The sequence below is a fragment of the Vigna unguiculata genome, chromosome 4, assembly GCF_037176805.1.
Source record: "Vigna unguiculata cultivar grain cowpea cultivar isolate G323 ecotype 2 chromosome 4, ASM3717680v1, whole genome shotgun sequence".
Lineage (NCBI taxonomy): Eukaryota > Viridiplantae > Streptophyta > Magnoliopsida > Fabales > Fabaceae > Vigna > Vigna unguiculata.
Window position 1 is genome coordinate 27,387,863 of NC_140795.1, and position 14,626 is coordinate 27,402,488.

Below are 14,626 nucleotides of genomic sequence, written 5' to 3' on the forward strand. Positions count from 1 at the left end.
TGATCCTTACTGGCTTGTCTTGGTGTCATAAATTTAAACTTCATTTCATGTCCCTCATGCCTCAAATAAAGGGAACGTTCATCAACATTGAGCGTTTTAAAATGAAGTCATGCCCATCTCAGAAGAAGATGACAAGAGTTCGTGGGAGCAATATCACATAATACTTCTTTCACACATTGTCCTGTACTGAATTTGGTCCTTGCTTGATTCGGATAAAAGCTTGTTGGTAACTTGAGTTTCTCCACCGATCTTTGGCTTACAACATTGTTGTCGCTTTCATAAACGAATGCAACTAAACATGGGTGGCCTTCGATTAAACACCTTGTTTCTCTACTTCCTTTTCCATCATCTTTATCTTTTCTTCCTTTTCTTTTTCTTCAATTTCCCTTCCTTCTATAGTTTATATTTCTTCTTTTTCTATTTTCTCCTTCAGCCTATGTTGATCCTTACTGGCTTGTCTTGGTGTCATAAATTTAAACTTCATTTCATGTCCCTCATGCCTCAAATAAAGGGAACGTTCATCAACATTGAGCGTTTTAAAATGAAGTCATGCCCATCTCAGAAGAAGATGACAAGAGTTCGTGGGAGCAATATCACATAATACTTCTTTCACACATTGTCCTGTACTGAATTTGGTCCTTGCTTGATTCGGATAAAAGCTTGTTGGTAACTTGAGTTTCTCCACCGATCTTTGGCTTACAACATTGTTGTCGCTTTCATAAACGAATGCAACTAAACATGGGTGGCCTTCGATTAAACACCTTGTTTCTCTACTTCCTTTTCCATCATCTTTATCTTTTCTTCCTTTTCTTTTTCTTCAATTTCCCTTCCTTCTGCAGTTTGTATTTCTTCTTTTTCTATTTTCTCCTTCAGCCTATGTTGATCCTTACTGGCTTGTCTTGGTGTCATAAATTTCAACTTCATTTCATGTCCCTCATGCCTCAAATAAAGGGAACGTTCATCAACATTAAGCGTTTCAAAATGAAGCCATGCCCAGCTCAAAAGAAGATGACAAGAGTTTGTGGGAGCAATATCACATAATACTTCTTTGACACATTGTCCTGTACTCTATTTGATCCTTGCTTGATTCGGATGAAAGCTTGGTGGTAACTAGAGTTTCTCCACCAATCTTTGGCATACAACATTGTTGTCGGTTTTGTAAACGAATGCACCTAAACATGGGTGGCCTTCGATTAAACACCTTATTTCTCTGCTTCCTTTTTCCATCATCTTTTTCTTTTCTTCCACAGTTTATATTTCTTCTTTTTCTATTTTCTCCTTCAGCCTATGTTGATCCTTACTAGCTTGTTTTGGTGTCATAAATTTAAACTTCATTTCATGTCCCTCATGCCTCAAATAAAGGGAACGTTCATCAACATTAAGCGTTTCAAAATGAAGCCATGCCCAGCTCAAAAGAAGATGACAAGAGTTTGTGGGAGCAATATCACATAATACTTCTTTCACACGTTGTCCTGTACTGAATTTGATCCTTGCTTGATTCGGGTAAAAGCTTGTTGGTAACTTGAGTTTCTCCAACAATCTTTGGCTTACAACATTGTTGTCGCTTTCGTAAACGAATGCAACTAAACATGGGTGGCCTTCGATGAAACACCTTGTTTCTCTACTTCCTTTTCCATAATCTTTACCTTTTCTTCCTTTTCTTTTTCTTCAATTTCCCTTCCTTCTGCAGTTTATATTTCTTCTTTTTCTATTTTCTTCTTCAGCCTATGTTGATCCTTACTGGCTTGTCTTGGTGTCATAAATTTAAACTTCATTTCATGTCCCTCATGCCTCAAATAAAGGGAACGTTCATCAAGCTTGAGTGTTTTAAAATGAAGTCATGCCCATCTCAGAAGAAGATGACAAGAGTTCGTGGGAGCAATATCACATAATACTTCTTTCACACATTGTCATTTACTGAATTTGATCCTTGCTTGATTCGGATGAAAGCTTGTTGGTAACTTGAGTTTCTCCACCGATCTTTGGCTTACAACATTGTTGTCGCTTTCGTAAACGAATGCAACTAAACATGGGTGGCCTTCGATTAAACACCTTGTTTCTCTACTTCCTTTTCCATCATCTTTATCTTTTCTTCCTTTTCTTTTTCTTCAATTTCCCTTCCTTCTATAGTTTATATTTCTTCTTTTTCTATTTTCTCCTTCAGCCTATGTTGATCCTTACTGGCTTGTCTTGGTGTCATTAATTTCAACTTTATTTCATGTCCCTCATGCCTCAAATAAAGGGAACGTTCATCAACATTAAGCGTTTCAAAATGAAGCCATGCCCAGCTCAAAAGAAGATGACAAGAGTTTGTGGGAGCAATATCACATAATACTTCTTTGACACATTTTCCTGTACTGAATTTGATCCTTGCTTGATTCGGATGAAAGCTTGGTGGTAACTAGAGTTTCTCCACCAATCTTTGGCATACAACATTGTTGTCGCTTTCGTAAACGAATGCAACTAAACATGGGTGCCCTTCGATTAAACACCTTGTTTCTCCGCTTCCTTTTTCCATCATCTTTTTCTTTTCTTCCTTTTCTTTTTCTTCAATTTCCCTTCCTTCTGCAGTTTATATTTCTTCTTTTTCTATTTTCTCCTTCAGCCTATGTTGATCCTTACTGGCTTGTCTTGGTGTCATAAATTTAAACTTCATTTCATGTCCCTCATGCCTCAAATAAAGGGAACGTTCATCAACATTAAGCGTTTCAAAATGAAGCCATGCCCAGCTCAAAAGAAGATGACAAGAGTTTGTGGGAGCAATATCACATAATACTTCTTTGACACATTTTCCTGTACTGAATTTGATCCTTGCTTGATTCAGATGAAAGCTTGGTGGTAACTAGAGTTTCTCCACCAATCTTTGGCATACAACATTGTTGTCGCTTTCGTAAACGAATGCAACTAAACATGGGTGCCCTTCGATTAAACACCTTGTTTCTCCGCTTCCTTTTTCCATCATCTTTTTCTTTTCTTCCTTTTCTTTTTCTTCAATTTCCCTTCCTTCTGCAGTTTATATTTCTTCTTTTTCTATTTTCTCCTTCAGCCTATGTTGATCCTTACTGGCTTGTCTTGGTGTCATAAATTTAAACTTCATTTCATGTCCCTCATGCCTCAAATAAAGGGAACGTTCATCAACATTAAGCGTTTCAAAATGAAGCCATGCCCAGCTCAAAAGAAGATGACAAGAGTTTGTGGGAGCAATATCACATAATACTTCTTTGACACATTGTCCTGTACTGAATTTGGTCCTTGCTTGATTCGGATAAAAGCTTGGTGGTAACTAGAGTTTCTCCACCAATCTTTGGCATACAACATTGTTGTCGCTTTCGTAAACGAATGCAACTAAACATGGGTGCCCTTCAATTAAACACCTTGTTTCTCCGCTTCCTTTTTCCATCATCTTTTTCTTTTCTTCCTTTTCTTTTTCTTCAATTTCCCTTCCTTCTGCAGTTTATATTTCTTCTTTTTCTATTTTCTCCTTCAGCCTATGTTGATCCTTACTGGCTTGTCTTGGTGTCATAAATTTAAACTTCATTTCATGTCCCTCATGCCTCAAATAAAGGGAACGTTCATCAACATTGAGCGTTTTAAAATGAAGTCATGCCCATCTCAGAAGAAGATGACAAGAGTTCGTGGGAGCAATATCACATAATACTTCTTTCACACATTGTCCTGTACTGAATTTGGTCCTTGCTTGATTCGGATAAAAGCTTGTTGGTAACTTGAGTTTCTCCACCGATCTTTGGCTTACAACATTGTTGTCGCTTTCATAAACGAATGCAACTAAACATGGGTGGCCTTCGATTAAACACCTTGTTTCTCTACTTCCTTTTCCATCATCTTTATCTTTTCTTCCTTTTCTTTTTCTTCAATTTCCCTTCCTTCTATAGTTTATATTTCTTCTTTTTCTATTTTCTCCTTCAGCCTATGTTGATCCTTACTGGCTTGTCTTGGTGTCATAAATTTAAACTTCATTTCATGTCCCTCATGCCTCAAATAAAGGGAACGTTCATCAACATTGAGCGTTTTAAAATGAAGTCATGCCCATCTCAGAAGAAGATGACAAGAGTTCGTGGGAGCAATATCACATAATACTTCTTTCACACATTGTCCTGTACTGAATTTGGTCCTTGCTTGATTCGGATAAAAGCTTGTTGGTAACTTGAGTTTCTCCACCGATCTTTGGCTTACAACATTGTTGTCGCTTTCATAAACGAATGCAACTAAACATGGGTGGCCTTCGATTAAACACCTTGTTTCTCTACTTCCTTTTCCATCATCTTTATCTTTTCTTCCTTTTCTTTTTCTTCAATTTCCCTTCCTTCTGCAGTTTGTATTTCTTCTTTTTCTATTTTCTCCTTCAGCCTATGTTGATCCTTACTGGCTTGTCTTGGTGTCATAAATTTCAACTTCATTTCATGTCCCTCATGCCTCAAATAAAGGGAACGTTCATCAACATTAAGCGTTTCAAAATGAAGCCATGCCCAGCTCAAAAGAAGATGACAAGAGTTTGTGGGAGCAATATCACATAATACTTCTTTGACACATTGTCCTGTACTAAATTTGATCCTTGCTTGATTCGGATGAAAGCTTGGTGGTAACTAGAGTTTCTCCACCAATCTTTGGCATACAACATTGTTGTCGGTTTTGTAAACGAATGCAACTAAACATGGGTGGCCTTCGATTAAACACCTTATTTCTCTGCTTCCTTTTTCCATCATCTTTTTCTTTTCTTCCACAGTTTATATTTCTTCTTTTTCTATTTTCTCCTTCAGCCTATGTTGATCCTTACTAGCTTGTTTTGGTGTCATAAATTTAAACTTCATTTCATGTCCCTCATGCCTCAAATAAAGGGAACGTTCATCAACATTAAGCGTTTCAAAATGAAGCCATGCCCAGCTCAAAAGAAGATGACAAGAGTTTGTGGGAGCAATATCACATAATACTTCTTTCACACGTTGTCCTGTACTGAATTTGATCCTTGCTTGATTCGGGTAAAAGCTTGTTGGTAACTTGAGTTTCTCCAACAATCTTTGGCTTACAACATTGTTGTCGCTTTCGTAAACGAATGCAACTAAACATGGGTGGCCTTCGATGAAACACCTTGTTTCTCTACTTCCTTTTCCATAATCTTTACCTTTTCTTCCTTTTCTTTTTCTTCAATTTCCCTTCCTTCTGCAGTTTATATTTCTTCTTTTTCTATTTTCTTCTTCAGCCTATGTTGATCCTTACTGGCTTGTCTTGGTGTCATAAATTTAAACTTCATTTCATGTCCCTCATGCCTCAAATAAAGGGAACGTTCATCAAGCTTGAGTGTTTTAAAATGAAGTCATGCCCATCTCAGAAGAAGATGACAAGAGTTCGTGGGAGCAATATCACATAATACTTCTTTCACACATTGTCATTTACTGAATTTGATCCTTGCTTGATTCGGATGAAAGCTTGTTGGTAACTTGAGTTTCTCCACCGATCTTTGGCTTACAACATTGTTGTCGCTTTCGTAAACGAATGCAACTAAACATGGGTGGCCTTCGATTAAACACCTTGTTTCTCTACTTCCTTTTCCATCATCTTTATCTTTTCTTCCTTTTCTTTTTCTTCAATTTCCCTTCCTTCTATAGTTTATATTTCTTCTTTTTCTATTTTCTCCTTCAGCCTATGTTAATCCTTACTGGCTTGTCTTGGTGTCATTAATTTCAACTTCATTTCATGTCCCTCATGCCTCAAATAAAGGGAACGTTCATCAACATTAAGCGTTTCAAAATGAAGCCATGCCCAGCTCAAAAGAAGATGACAAGAGTTTGTGGGAGCAATATCACATAATACTTCTTTGACACATTGTCCTGTACTGAATTTGATCCTTGCTTGATTCGGATGAAAGCTTGGTGGTAACTAGAGTTTCTCCACCAATCTTTGGCATACAACATTGTTGTCGCTTTCGTAAACGAATGCAACTAAACATGGGTGCCCTTCGATTAAACACCTTGTTTCTCCGCTTCCTTTTTCCATCATCTTTTTCTTTTCTTCCTTTTCTTTTTCTTGAATTTCCCTTCCTTCTGCAGTTTATATTTCTTCTTTTTCTATTTTCTCCTTCAGCCTATGTTGATCCTTACTGGCTTGTCTTGGTGTCATAAATTTAAACTTCATTTCATGTCCCTCATGCCTCAAATAAAGGGAACGTTCATCAACATTAAGCGTTTCAAAATGAAGCCATGCCCAGCTCAAAAGAAGATGACAAGAGTTTGTGGGAGCAATATCACATAATACTTCTTTCACACATTGTCCTGTACTGAATTTGGTCCTTGCTTGATTCGGATAAAAGCTTGGTGGTAACTAGAGTTTCTCCACCAATCTTTGGCATACAACATTGTTGTCGCTTTCGTAAACGAATGCAACTAAACATGGGTGCCCTTCGATTAAACACCTTGTTTCTTCGCTTCCTTTTTCCATCATCTTTTTCTTTTCTTCCTTTTCTTTTTCTTCAATTTCCCTTCCTTCTGCAGTTTATATTTCTTCTTTTTCTATTTTCTCCTTCAGCCTATGTTGATCCTTACTGGCTTGTCTTGGTGTCATAAATTTAAACTTCATTTCATGTCCCTCATGCCTCAAATAAAGGGAACGTTCATCAACATTGAGCGTTTTAAAATGAAGTCATGCCCATCTCAGAAGAAGATGACAAGAGTTCGTGGGAGCAATATCACATAATACTTCTTTCACACATTGTCCTGTACTGAATTTGGTCCTTGCTTGATTCGGATAAAAGCTTGTTGGTAACTTGAGTTTCTCCACCGATCTTTGGCTTACAACATTGTTGTCGCTTTCATAAACGAATGCAACTAAACATGGGTGGCCTTCGATTAAACACCTTGTTTCTCTACTTCCTTTTCCATCATCTTTATCTTTTCCTCCTTTTCTTTTTCTTCAATTTCCCTTCCTTCTGCAGTTTGTATTTCTTCTTTTTCTATTTTCTCCTTCAGCCTATGTTGATCCTTACTGGCTTGTCTTGGTGTCATAAATTTCAACTTCATTTCATGTCCCTCATGCCTCAAATAAAGGGAACGTTCATCAACATTAAGCGTTTCAAAATGAAGCCATGCCCAGCTCAAAAGAAGATGACAAGAGTTTGTGGGAGCAATATCACATAATACTTCTTTGACACATTGTCCTGTACTGAATTTTATCCTTGCTTGATTCGGATGAAAGCTTGGTGGTAACTAGAGTTTCTCCACCAATCTTTGGCATACAACATTGTTGTCGGTTTTGTAAACGAATGCAACTAAACATGTGTGGCCTTCGATTAAACACCTTGTTTCTCTACTTCCTTTTCCATCATCTTTATCTTTTCTTCCTTTTCTTTTTCTTCAATTTCCCTTCCTTCTATAGTTTATATTTCTTCTTTTTCTATTTTCTCCTTCAGCCTATGTTGATCCTTACTCGCTTGTCTTGGTGTCAAAAATTTCAACTTCATTTCAAGTCACTCATGCCTCAAATAAAAGGAACGTTCATCAAGATTGAGCGTTTTAAAATGATGCCATGCCCATCTCAGAAGAAGATGACAAGAGTTCGTGGGAGCTATATGACATAATACTTCTTTCACACATTGTCATGTAGTGAATTTGATCCTTGCTTGATTCGGATGAAAGCTTTGTGGTAACTAGAGTTTCTCCACCAATCTTTGGCATACAACATTGTTGTCGCTTTCGTAAACGAATGCAACTAAACATGGGTGGCCTTCGATTAAACACCTTTTTTCTCTACTTCCTTTTCCATCATCTTTATCTTTTCTTCCTTTTCTTTTTCATCAATTTCCCTTCCTTCTGCAGTTTATATTTCTTCTTTTTCTATTTTCTCCATCAGCCTATGTTGATCCTTACTGGCTTGTCTTGGTGTCATAAATTCATTTCATGTCCCTCATGCCTCAAATAAAGGGAACGTTCATCAACATTAAGCGTTTCAAAATGAAGCCATGCCCAGCTCAAAAGAAGATGACAAGAGTTTGTGGGTGCGATATCACATAATACTTCTTTGACACATTGTCCTGTACTGAATTTGATCCTTGCTTGATTCGGATGAAAGCTTGGTGGTAACTAGAGTTTCTCCACCAATCTTTGGCATACAACATTGTTGTCGCTTTCGTAAACGAATGCAACTAAACATGGGTGGCCTTCGATTAAACACCTTGTTTCTCCGCTTCCTTTTTCCACCATCTTTTTCTTTTCTTCCTTTTCTTTTTCTTCAATTTACTTTCCTTCTGCAGTTTATATTTCTTCTTTTTCTATTTTCTCCTTCAGCCTATGTTGATCCTTACTGGCTTGTCTTGGTGTCATAAATTTAAACTTCATTTCATGTCCTTCATGCCTCAAATAACGGGAACGTTCATCAACATTGAGCGTTTTAAAATGAAGTCATGCCCATCTCAGAAGAAGATGACAAGAGTTCGTGGGAGATATATCACATAATACTTCTTTCACACGTTGTCCTGTACTGAATTTGATCCTTGCTTGATTCGGATGAAAGCTTGTTGGTAACTTGAGTTTCTCCACCAATCTTTGGCTTACAACATTGTTGTCGCTTTCATAAACGAATGCAACTAAACATGTGTGGCCTACGATTAAACACCTTGTTTCTCTGCTTCCTTTTTCCATCATCTTTTTCTTTTCTTCCTTTTCTTTTTCTTTAATTTCCCTTCCTTCTACAGTTTATATTTCTAATTTTTCTATTTTCTCCTTCAGCCTATGTTGATCCTTACTAGCTTGTTTTGGTGTCATAAATTTAAACTTCATTTCATGTCCGTCATGCCTCAAATAAAGGGAACGTTCATCAACATTGAGCGTTTTAAAATGAAGTCATGCCCATCTCAGAAGAAGATGACAAGAGTTCGTGGGAGCTATATCACATAATACTTCTTTCACACGTTGTCCTGTACTGAATTTGATCCTTGCTTGATTCGGATGAAAGCTTGGTGGTAACTAGAGTTTCTCCACCAATCTTTGGCATACAACATTGTTGTCGCTTTCGTAAACAATGCAACTAAATATGGGTGGCCTTCGATTAAACACCTTGTTTCTCGGCTACCTTTTTCCATCATCCTTTTCTTTTCTTCCTTTTCTTTTTCTTCAATTTCCCTTCCTTCCGCAGTTTATATTTCTTCTTTTTCTATTTTCTCCTTCAGCCTATGTTGATCCTTACTGGCTTGTCTTGGTGTCATAAATTTAAACACCTTGTTTCTCTGCTTCCTTTTTCCATCATCTTTTTCTTTTCTTCCTTTTCTTTTTCTTTAATTTCCCTTCCTTCTACAGTTTATATTTCTTCTTTTCCTATTTTCTCCTTCAGCCTATGTTGATCCTTACTAGCTTGATTTGGTGTCATAAATTTAAACTTCATTTCATGTCCCTCATGCCTCAAATAAAGGGAACGTTCATCAACATTGAGCGTTTTAAAATGAAGTTATGCCCATCTCAATAGAAGATGACAAGAGTTCGTGGGAGCTATATCACATAATACTTCTTTCCCACGTTGTCCTGTACTGAATTTGATCCTTGCTTGATTCGGATGAAAGCTTGGTGGTAACTAGAGTTTCTCCACTAATCTTTGGTATACAGCATTGTTGTCGCTTTCATAAACGAATGCAACTAAACATGGGTGGCCTTCGATTAAACACCTTGTTTCTCTGCTTCCTTTTTCCATCATCTTTTTCTTTTCTTCCTTTTCTTTTTCTTTAATTTCCCTTCCTTCTACAGTTTATATTTCTTCTTTTTCTATTTTCTCCTTCAGCCTATGTTGATCCTTACTAGCTTGTTTTGGTGTCATAAATTTAAACTTCATTTCATGTCCTTCATGCCTCAAATAACGGGAACGTTCATCAACATTGAGCGTTTTAAAATGAAGTCATGCCCATCTCAGAAGAAGATGACAAGAGTTCGTGGGAGATATATCACATAATACTTCTTTCACACGTTGTCCTGTACTGAATTTGATCCTTGCTTGATTCGGATAAAAGCTTGTTGGTAAGTTGAGTTTCTCCCCCAATCTTTGGCTTACAACATTGTTGTCGTTTTCGTAAACGAATGCAACTAAACATTGGTGGCCTTCGATTAAACACCTTATTTCTCCACTTCCTTTTCCATCATCTTTATCTTTTCTTCCTTTTCTTTTTCTTCAATTTCCCTTCCTTCTGCAGTTTATATTTGTTTTTTTCCTATTTTCTCTTTTAGCCTATGTTGATCCTTATTGGCTACTCTTGGTGTCATAAATTTAAACTTCATTTCATGTCCCTCATGCCTCAAATAAAGGGAACGTTCATCAACATTGAGCATTTTAAAATGAAGCCAGGCCCATCTCAAAAGAAGATGACAAGAGTTCGTGAGAGCAATATCACATAATACTTCTTTCACACATTGTCATGTACTGAATTTGATCCTTGCTTGATTCGGATGAAAGCTTGTTGGTAACTTGAGTTTCTCCACCAATCTTTGGCTTACAACATTGTTGTCGCTTTCGTAAACGAATGCAACTAAACATTGGTGGCCTTCGATTAAACGCCTTGTTTCTCTACTTCCTTTTCCATCATCTTTATCTTTTCTTCCTTTTCTTTTTCTTCAATTTCCCTTCCTTCTATAGTTTATATTTCTTCTTTTTCTATTTTCTCCTTCAGCCTATGTTGATCCTTACTGGCTTGTCTTGGTGTAATAAATTTCAACTTCATTTCATGTCCCTCATGCCTCAAATAAAGGGAACGTTCATCAACATTAAGCATTTCAAAATTAAGCCATGCCCATCTCAAAAGAAGATGACAAGAGTTTGTGGGAGCAATATCACATAATACTTCTTTGACACATTGTCCTGTACTGAATTTCATCCTTGCTTGATTCGGATGAAAGCTTGGTCGTAACTAGAGTTTCTCCACCAATCTATGGCATACAAAATTGTTGTCGCTTTCGTAAACGAATGCAACTAAACATGGGTGGCCTTCGATTAAATACCTTGTTTCTCTGCTTCCTTTTTCCATCATCTTTTTCTTTTCTTCCTTTTCTTTTTCTTCAATTTCCCTTCCTTCTGCAGTTTATATTTCTTCTTTTTCTATTTTCTCCTTCAGCCTATGTTGATCCTTACTGGCTTGTCTTGGTGTCATAAATTTAAACTTCATTTCATGTCCCTCATGCCTCAAATAAAGGGAACGTTCATCAACATTGAGCGTTTTAAAATGAATTCATGCCCATCTCAGAAGAAGATGACAAGAGTTCGTGGGAGCTATATCACATAATACTTCTTTCACACGTTGTCCTGTACTGAATTTGATCCTTGCTTGATTCGGATAAAAGCTTGTTGGTAACTTGAGTTTCTCCACCAATCTTTGGCTTACAACATTGTTGTCGCTTTCGTAAACGAATGCAACTAAACATTGGTGGCCTTCGATTAAACACCTTATTTCTCCACTTCCTTTTCCATCATCTTTATCTTTTCTTCCTTTTCTTTTTCTTCAATTTCCCTTCCTTCTGCAGTTTATATTTGTTCTTTTCCTATTTTCTCTTTTAGCCTATGTTGATCCTTATTGGCTACTCTTGGTGTCATAAATTTAAACTTCATTTCATGTCCCTCATGCCTCAAATAAAGGGAACGCTCATCAATATTAAGCGTTTCAAAATGAAGCCATGCCCAGCTCAAAAGAAGATGACAAGAGTTTGTGGGAGCAATATCACATAATACTTCTTTGACACATTGTCCTGTACTAAATTTGATCCTTGCTTGATTCGGATGAAAGCTTGGTGGTAACTAGAGTTTCTCCACCAATCTTTGGCATACAACATTGTTGTCGCTTTTGTAAACGAATGCAACTAAAAATGGGTGGCCTTCGATTAAACACCTTGTTTCTCTGCTTCCTTTTTCCATCATCTTTTTCTTTTCTTCCTTTTCTTTTTCTTCAATTTCCCTTCCTTCTGGAATTTATATTTCTTCTTTTTCTATTTTCTCCTTCAGCCTATGTTGATCCTTACTAGCTTGTCTTGGTGTCATAAATTTCAACTTCATTTGATGTCCCTCATACCTCAAAGGGAATGTTCAGCAAGATTGAGCGTTTTAAAGTGAAGTCATGCACATCTCAAAAGAAGATGACAACAGTTCGTGGGAGCAATATCACATAATACTTCTTTCACACATTGTCATGGACTGAATTTGATCCTTGCTTGATTCGGATGAAAGCTTGATGATAACTAGAGTTTCTCCACCAATCTTTGGCTTACAACATTGTTGTCGCTTTCGTAAACGAATGCAACTAAACATGGGTGGCCTTCGATGAAACACCTTGTTTCTCTACTTCCTTTTCCATAATCTTTATCTTTTCTTCCTTTTCTTTTTCTTCAATTTCCCTTCCTTCCACAGTTTATATTTCTTCTTTTTCTATTTTCTCCTTCAGCCTATGTTGATCCTTACTAGCTTGTTTTGGTGTCATAAATTTAAACTTCATTTCATGTCCCTCATGCCTCAAATAAAGGGAACGTTCATCAACATTGAGCGTTTTAAAATGAAGTCATGCCCATCTCAGAAGAAGATGACAAGAGTTCGTGGGAGCTATATCACATAATACTTCTTTCACACGTTGTCCTGTATTGAATTTGATCCTTGCTTGATTCGGATAAAAGCTTGTTGGTAACTTCAGTTTCTCCACCAATCTTTGGCTTACAACATTGTTGTCGCTTTCGTAAACGAATGCAACTAAACATGGGTGGCCTTCGATTAAACACCTTGTTTCTCTACATCCTTTTCCATCATCTTTATCTTTTCTTCCTTTTCTTTTTCTTCAATTTCCCTTCCTTCTATAGTTTATATTTCTTCTTTTTCTATTTTCTCCTTCAGCCTATGTTGATCCTTACTAGCTTGTCTTGGTGTCATAAATTTCAACTTCATTTGATGTCCCTCATACCTCAAAGGGAATGTTCAGCAAGATTGAGCGTTTTATAGTGAAGTCATGCACATCTCAAAAGAAGATGACAACAGTTCGTGGGAGCAATATCACATAATACTTCTTTCACACATTGTCATGTACTGAATTTGATCCTTGCTTGATTCGGATGAAAGCTTGATGATAACTAGAGTTTCTCCACCAATCTTTGGCTTACAACATTGTTGTCGCTTTCGTAAAGGAATGCAACCAAACATGGGTGGCCTTCGATGAAACACCTTGTTTCTCTACTTCCTTTTCCATAATCTTTATCTTTTCTTCCTTTTCTTTTTCTTCAATTTCCCTTCCTTCTATAGTTTATATTTCTTCTTTTTCTATTTTCTCCTTCAGCCTATGTTGATCCTTACTGGCTTGTCTTGGTGTCATAAATTTCAACTTCATTTCATGTCCCTCATGCCTCAAATAAAGGGAACGTTCATCAACATTAAGCGTTTCAAAATGAAGCCATGCCCAGCTCAAAAGAAGATGACAAGAGTTTGTGGGAGCAATATCACATAATACTTCTTTGACACATTGTCCTGTACTGAATTTGATCCTTGCTTGATTCGGATGAAAGCTTGGTGGTAACTAGAGTTTCTCCACCAATCTTTGGCATACAACATTGTTGTCGCTTTTGTAAACGAATGCAACTAAACATGGGTGGCCTTCGATTAAACACCTTATTTCTCTGCTTCCTTTTTCCATCATCTTTTTCTTTTCTTCCACAGTTTATATTTCTTCTTTTTCTATTTTCTCCTTCAGCCTATGTTGATCCTTACTAGCTTGTTTTGGTGTCATAAATTTAAACTTCATTTCATGTCCCTCATGCCTCAAATAAAGGGAACGTTCATCAACATTAAGCGTTTCAAAATGAAGCCATGCCCAGCTCAAAAGAAGATGACAAGAGTTTGTGGGACCAATATCACATAATACTTCTTTCACACGTTGTCCTGTACTAAATTTGATCCTTGCTTGATTCGGGTAAAAGCTTGTTGGTAACTTGAGTTTCTCCACCAATCTTTGGCTTACAACATTGTTGTCGCTTTCGTAAACGAATGCAACTAAACATGGGTGGCCTTCGATGAAACACCTTGTTTCTCTACTTCCTTTTCCATAATCTTTACCTTTTCTTCCTTTTCTTTTTCTTCAATTTCCCTTCCTTCTGTAGTTTATATTTCTTCTTTTTCTATTTTCTTCTTCAGCCTATGTTGATCCTTACTGGCTTGTGTTGGTGTCATAAATTTAAACTTCATTTCATGTCCCTCATGCCTCAAATAAAGGGAACGTTCATCAAGCTTGAGTGTTTTAAAATGAAGTCATGCCCATCTCAGAAGAAGATGACAAGAGTTCGTGGGAGCAATATCACATAATACTTCTTTCACACATTGTCATTTACTGAATTTGATCCTTGCTTGATTCGGATGAAAGCTTGTTGGTAACTTGAGTTTCTCCACCGATCTTTGGCTTACAACATTGTTGTTGCTTTCGTAAACGAATGCAACTAAACATGGGTGGCCTTCGATTAAACACCTTGTTTCTCTACTTCCTTTTCCATCATCTTTATCTTTTCTTCCTTTTCTTTTTCTTCAATTTCCCTTCCTTCTATAGTTTATATTTCTTCTTTTTCTATTTTCTCCTTCAGCCTATGTTGATCCTTACTGGCTTGTCTTGGTGTCATTAATTTCA